Here is an 8172-nt window from a genome sequence, read left to right as displayed (position 1 = left end):
GGCACACTTTTTGATTAATAAAACCTCAGTTAACATTTATGCTGCCGACTGCCATGGCACCTGCTGATTTATACTATATTCACTGCCAACAACATTCCCTTACATCCTTCCCAGGTGTGCTACAACTAAGATATGACTTATTCTGTACACATGCTGTTGATTTTAGGACACAAGTAGTAGTCTTTACATATACGCTGTTTAAAATCATTCTTTTAACACACATCAAGTTCAAAAAGCCTAAGATTTTAGGATCCTGTTTGACCATTTAATTTATCTTCTTTAACTTCATATCATCACAAACTGTTAAGAGTGTCTTCAACACCTTTATCCAGATCACCAATAAAAAGGATTAAAGGAAAAGGCCAAAAACATCCCTAGAACCATCCCTCCATCTGACATCAACCTATCAAACAACACCCCCAATACCTATTCAATTAATTATCAATATACACAATGACACGTTTCATTTCAGCCAGAGGTGTATGATAAGAGACTTTGTCATGTCTTGTTCAAATTCAGATTTCTAGGTTCTCCACCCTTCCCAGCTCTGGAGGTCTGAATGACTTGTTAAAAAAGAAATGTGGGGGACCTTCCCTTATGGTCCAATGGGTAAGACTCCATGCTCCCAAAGCAGGAGGCCCGAGTTTGATCCCTGGTCAGGAAACTAGATCACACATGCATGCCTCAACTAAGAGTTCGCATGGCGCAACTAAAAAGTCCACATGCTACAACTAAGAGCCCACATGCCACAACTAAGACAGCATGCCGCAACTAAGAGCCTGCAGGCCACAATTAAAGATCCCTCATACCACAACTAAACATGCTGCAATGAAGATCCCACGTGCCACACCTAAGACCGGGTGCAACCAAAATAAATAAATAAATAAATAATTATATATTTTTTAAAAGCATTAAAAAAAAAGAAATCTTGCTGTGATGCGTGTTAAACCCATTCTGGCTTCTCATGAATAAGTGATGCTGCTTTTAATGACTCACCAATCACTTATTTGTTAGTACATTACATAATTGAGACCACATTCGTCATTATAGACCAGAGTTTATTGAAATTACTCCTTCCCCTTTTTAAAAGTTTGAAGGATCAGAATCCTCAAACTTCTCCCATCTTTCAGCCCTTCTTGGGCTCACCATGTTGTCTCACAGATTCCTGACAGAGGTTCTGTGTGGTCAATTTCAAGTTGCCTCAGTACTCAGGGATTTAATTTACTCAATTGAGAGACTTCATATCTCTAATGGAGCAACTTGGAATTCTCTTTCAGTGACTAAACCAAATATTAACATTAATACAGTTAAAGCAACTGCGGCAGTGGTGGTGACGGCGGCAGGGCAGAGCAGAGCAGGGCAGGGCAGCCAGCCGAGCTTGGGGCAAGGGAGCCATAAGCTGTCAGTGCACAGTGTCGCCAGTACACCCACCTGCCCACTCCCCATGGCATGGCGGTGGGGAGGAGGAGAGAAACATAGCTACTATTCTATGTTGTAAAGTGGACATCTTCTAAAAACGTCCTGAGAAGATGGTGGAGTACAAGGATGTGCACTCACTCCCTCTTGCGAGAGCGCCAGAATCACAACTAAATGCTGAACAGTCATCGACAGGAAGACACTGGAACTCACCAAAAAGATACCCTACATCCAAAGACAAAGGAGAAGCCACGATGAGACGATAGGAGGGCGCCATCACAGTAAAATCAAATCCCATAACCACTGGGTGAGTGACTCACAAACTGGAGAACAATTACACCACAGAAGTCCACCCACTGGAGTGAAGGCTCTGAGCCCCACATCAGGCTTCCCAATCTGGGAGTTCCAGCAACAGGAGAAGGAAGTCCCAGAGAATCAGACTTTGAAGGCTGGTGGTATTTGATTGCACGACTTCGACAGGACTGAGGGAAACAAAGACTCCACTCTTGGAGGGCACACACAAAGTACTGTGTGCATCAGGACCCAGAGGAAAGGTGCAGTGACCCCATAAGAGACTGAACCAGACCTACCTGCTAGTATTGGAGGGTCTCCTGCAGAGGTAGGGGGCAGCTGTGGCTCACCTCAGGGAAAAGAACACCGGCAGCAGAAGTTCTGGGAAGTACTTCCTGGTGTGACCCCTCCCAGAATCTGCCATCAACCCCACCAAAGAGCCTGTAGGCTCCAGTGCTGGGTCACAGGCCAAACAACCAACAGGGGGGGGAACTCAGCCCAACCCATCAGCAGACAAGCAGATTAAAGTATTACTGAGCTCTGCCCACCAGAGAAACAGCCAGCTCTATCTACCACCAGTCCCTCCCATCAGGAAGCCTGCACAAGATTCTTAGATAGCCTCATCCACCAGAGGGCAGACAACAGAAGTAAGGAGAACTACAATCCTGCTGCCTGTGGAACAAAAACCACATTCACAGAAAGATAAACAAAAGGAAAAGGCAGAGAACTATGTACTAGATAAAGGAACAGAATAAAAACCCAGAAAAACAACTAAATGAAGTGGAGATAGGCAACCTTCCAGAAAAAGAATTCAGAATAATGATAGGGAAGATGATCCAGGACCTTGGAAAAAGAATGGAGGCAAAGATCGAGACGATGGAAGGAATGTTTAACAAAGACCTAGAAAAATTAAAGAACAAACACCTAGAAAAATTAAAGAACAAACAAACAGATGAACAATACAATAACTGAAATGAAAAATACACTAGAAGGACTCAATAGCAGAATAACTGAGGCAGAAGAACGGATAAGTGACCTGGAAGACAGAATGGTGGAATTCACTGCCATGGAAGAGAATAAAGAAAAATGAATGAAAAGAAATGAAGACAGCCTAAGAGACCTCTGGGACAACATTAACTGCACCAACATTTGCATTATAGGGGTCCCAGAAGGAGAAGAGAGGGAAAGGACCCAAGAAAATATTTGAAGAGATTATAGTAGAAAACTTCCCTAACAAGGGAAAGGAAATAGCCAACCAAGCCCAGGAAGCGCAGAGAGTCGCAGGGAGGATAAACCCAAGGAGAAACACACCAAGACACGTACTAATCAAACTGGCAAAAATTAAAGCAAAAAAAAATTATTAAAAGCAACAAGGGAAAAATGACAAATAACATACAAGAAAATCCCATAAGGTTAACAGCTGATTTCTCAGCAGAAACTCTACAACCCAGAAGGCAGTGGCACAATATATTTAAAGTGATGAAAGGCAAGAACCTATAGCCAAGATTACTCTACCTGGCAAGGATCTCATTAACATCTGATGGAGAAATGAAAAGCTTTACAGACAAGCAAAAGCTAAAAGAATTCAGCACCACCAAACCAGCTCTACAACAAATGTTAAAGGAAATTCTCTAAGTGGGAAACACAAGAGAAGAAAAGAACCTACAAAAACAAACCCATAACAATTAAGAAAATGGTAACAGGAACATAAATATTGATAATTACCTTGAACATGAATGGATTAAAATGCTCCAACCAAAAGACACAGGCTTGTTGAATGGATACAAAAACAAGACCCATATATATGCTGTCTACAAGAGACCCACTTCAGAACTAGGGACACATACAGACTGAAGGTGAGGGGATGGAAAAAGGTATTACAGGCAAATGGAAATCAAAAGAAAGCTGGAGTAGCTATACTCACATCAGATAAAATAGACTTTACAATAAAGAATGTTACAAGAGACATAATGATCAAGGGATCAATCCAAGAGGAAGCTATAACAATTATAAATATATATGCACCTAACATAGGAGCACCTCAATACATAAGGCAAACGCTAACAGCTCTAAAAGAGGAAATCAACAGTAACACAATAATAGTGGGGGACTTACACCAATGGACAGATTATCCAGACAGAAAATTATTAAGGAAACACAAGCTTTAAATAACACAATAGACCAGATAGATTTAGTTGATATTTATAGGACATTCCATCCAAAAACAGCAGATTACACTTTCTTCTCAAATGCACATGGAACATTCTCCAGGATAGATCACATCTTGGGTGACAAATCAAGCCTCATTAAATTTAAGAAAACTGAAATCATATCAAGCATCATTTCTGACCACAACACTATAAGATTAGATATCAATTACAGGGAAAAAAAACGTAAAAAACAAACGCATGGCAGCTAAACAATACGTTACTAAACAGCCAAGAGATCACTGAAGAAATCAAAGAGGAAATCAAAAAACAGCTAGAGACAAATGACAACAAAAACACGACAATCCAAAACCTATGGCATACAGCAAAAGCTGTGCTAAGAGGGAAGTTTATAGCAATACAATCCTACCTCAAGAAACAACAAACATCTCAAATAAACAATCTAACCTTACACCTAAAGGAACTAGAGAAAGAAGAACAAACAAAACCCAAAGTTAGTAGAAGGAAAGAAACCATAAAGATCAGAGCAAAAATAAGTGAAATAGAAACAAAGAAAATGATAGCAAAGATCAATAAAACTAAAAGCTGGTTCTTTGAGAAGATAAACAAAATTGATAAATCATTAACCAGACTCATCAAGAAAAAGAGGGAGAGGACTCAAATCAATAATATTAGAAATGAAAAAGGAGACGTTACAACAGACACCACAGAAATACAAAGCATCATAAGGGACTACTACAAGCAACTCTATGCCCATAAAATGGAAAACCTGGAAGAAATGGAGAAATTCTTAGAAAGGTATAATCTTCCAAGACTGAACCACGAAGAAATAGAAAATATGGACAGACCAATCACAAGTAATGAAATTGTAACTGTGATTAAAAATCTTCCAGCAAACAAAAGTCCAGGACCAGATGGCTTCACAAGTGAATTCTATCAAATATTTATAGAAGACCTAATATCCATCTTTCTCAAACTCTTCCAAATAACTGCAGAGGAAGGAACACTCCCAAACTCATTTTATGAGGCCACAAACACCCTGATACCAAAACCAGACAAAGATATGACAAAAAAAGAAAATTACACACCAATATCACTGATGAACATAGATGCAAAAATCCTCAACAATATACTAGCAAACAGAATCCAACAGCACATTAAAAGGATCATACACAATGATGAAGGAGGATTTATCCCAGGGATGCAAGGATTCTTCAATATATGCAAATCAATCAATGTGATACACCATATTAATGAACTGAAGAATAAAAACCATATGATCATCTCAACAGATGTAGAAAAAGCTTTTGACAAAATTCAACACCCATTTATGATAAAAACTCTCCAGAGGGCTTCCCTGGTGGTGCAGTGGTTGAGAGTCCGCCTGCCAATGCAGGGAACACAGGTTTGTGCCCCGGTCTGGGAAGATCTCACATGCCACGGAGCAGCTGGGCCCGTGAGCCATGGCCGCTCGGCCTGCGTGTCTGGAGCCTGTGCTCCGCAATGGGATAGGCCACAACAGTGAGAGGCCCGCATACCGCAAAAAAAAAAAAAAAAAAAAAAAAAAAAAAAAAAAAAAACAAACAAAAAAAAACCCAAACAAACAAACAACAAAAAAAACCTCTCCAGAGTGTGGTCATAGAGGGAACCTATCTCAACATAATAAAGGCCATGTATGACAAACCCACAGCCAACATGATTCTCAATGGTGAAAAACTGAAAGCATTTCCTGTAAGATCAGGAACAAGACAAAGATGTCCACTCTCACCACTATTATTCAACATAGTTTTGGAAGTCCTAGCCACAGCAATCAGAAAAGAAAAGGAATACAAATTGGAAAAGAAGAAGTAAAACTGTCACTGTCTGTAGATGACATGATACTATATATAGATAATCCTAAAGATGCCACCAGAAAACTACTAGAGCTGATCAATGAATTTGGTAAAGTTGCAGGATACAAAATTAACGCACAGAAATCTCTTGCATTCCTATACACTAACAATGAAAGATCAGAAAGAGGAATTAAGGAAACAATCCCATTCACCATTGCAAAAAAAAGAATAAAATACCTAGGAATAAACCTACCTAAGGAGGTAAAAGACCTGTACTCAGAAAACTATAAGACACTGATGAGAGAAGTCAAAGATGACAGAAACAGATGGAGAAATATACCATGTTCTTGGATTGGAAGAATTAATATTGTGAAAATGACTATACTACCCAAAGCAATCTACAGATTCAATGCAATCCCTATCAAACTACCAATGGCATTTGTTACAGAACTAGAACAAAAAATCTTAAAATTTGTATGGAGACACAAAAGACCCCAAATAGCCAAAGCAATCTTCAGGGAAAAAAACTGGAGCTGGAAGAATCAGACTTCTTGACTTCAGACTATACTACAAAGCTACAGTAATCAAGACAGTATGGTACTGGCACAAAAACAGAAATATAGATCAATGGAACAGGATAGAAAGCCCAGAGATAAACCCACACACATATGGTCACTCTATTTTTGATAAGGAGGCAAGAATATACAATGGAGAAAAGACAGCCTCTTCAATAAGTGGTGCTGGGAAAACTGGACAGCTTCATGTAAAAGAATGAAATTAGAACACTCCCTAACACCACACACAAAAATAAACTCAAAATGGATTAGAGACCTAAATGTAAGATTAGACACTACAGAACTCAATCTTAGAGGAAAACATAGGAAGAACACTCTTTGACATAAATCACAGCAAGATCTTTTTTGACCCATCTCCTAGAGTAATGGAAATAAAAACAAAGAGAAATAAATGGGACCTAATGAAACTTAAAAGGTTTTGCACAGTATAGGGAACCACAGACAAGACAAAAAGACAACCCTCAGAATGGGAGAAAATATTTGCAAACGAATCAACGGACAAAGGACTAAACTCCAAAATGTATAAACAGCTCGTGCAGTTCAATATTTAAAAAAACAAACCACCCAATCCAAAAATGGGCAGAAGAACTGAATAGACATTTCTCCAAAGAAAACATACAGATGGCCAAGAGACACATGAAAAGCTCCTCAACATCACTAATTATCAGAGAAATGCAAATCAAAACTACCATGAGGTATCACCTCACACCAGTTAGAATGGGCATCATCAGAAAATCTACAAACAACAAATGCTGGAGAGGGTGTGGAGAAACGGAAACCCTCTTGCACTGTTGTTGGGAATGTAAATTGATAAAGCCACTATGGAGAACAGTATGGAGGCTCCTTAAAAAACTAAAAATAAAATTATCATATGACCCTGAAATCCCACTACTGGGCATATACCCAGAGAAAACCATAATTCAAAAAGATACATGTGGGAGTTCTCTGGTGGTGCAATGGTTAAGAATCCACCTGCCAATGCAGGGGACACGGGTTCGAGCCCAGGTCCTGGAAGATCCCACATGCCATGGAGCAACTAAGCCTGTGTGCCACAACTACTGGAGGCTGTGTGCCTAGAGCCCATACTCTGCAAAAAGAGAACCTACTGCAATGAGAAGCCCATGCACCACAATGAGTACCACCTGCTGACCACAACTAGAGAAAAGGCTGCGCCCAGCAATGAAGACCCAACGTAGCCAAAAATAAACAAATAAATAAATTTATTTTTTTAAAAAAAGAAATACACATGCACCTCAATGTTCATTGCAGCACTGTTTACAATAGCCAGGTCATGGAAGCAACCTAAATGCCCACTGACGGATCAATGGATAAAGAAGGTGTGGTACATATATACAATGGAATATTACTCAGCCATAAAAAGGAACTAAATTGGGTCATTTGTAGAGATGTGGATGTACCTAGAGACTGTCATACAGAGTGAAGTAAGTCAGAAAGAGAAAAACAAATATTGTATATTAACACATATATGTGGAATCTATAAAAATGGTACAGATGAACCATTTTGCAAGGCAGAAAGAGAGATACCGATGTAGAGAACAAACATATGGACCCCAAGGGGGGAAAGCGGGGTGGGGTGGGGGAATGAATTGGGAGATTGGGACTGACATATATACACTAATATGTATAACATAGATAATAAGAACCTGCTGTATAAAAATTAATAAACATAACACTCCATTGTAAAGCAATTATACTCCAATAAAGATGTTAAAAATAATAATAATAAATAAATAAAATTAAATTTAAAAAAAATACAACTAAAGCCACTCATTAGAAACCCAGGTTTGGGGGTTTGTGCTGTTGGAGCTATGCTGTGCCTCACAGGAGCACCAGTCTCACAGAAGATCTTCCAATGCTGTCTGCTCCCCC

Source organism: Kogia breviceps, chromosome 4 (genome assembly GCF_026419965.1).
Source record: "Kogia breviceps isolate mKogBre1 chromosome 4, mKogBre1 haplotype 1, whole genome shotgun sequence".
Classification (NCBI taxonomy): Eukaryota; Metazoa; Chordata; class Mammalia; order Artiodactyla; family Physeteridae; genus Kogia; species Kogia breviceps.
Note: the sequence above shows the minus strand (reverse complement) of the source record.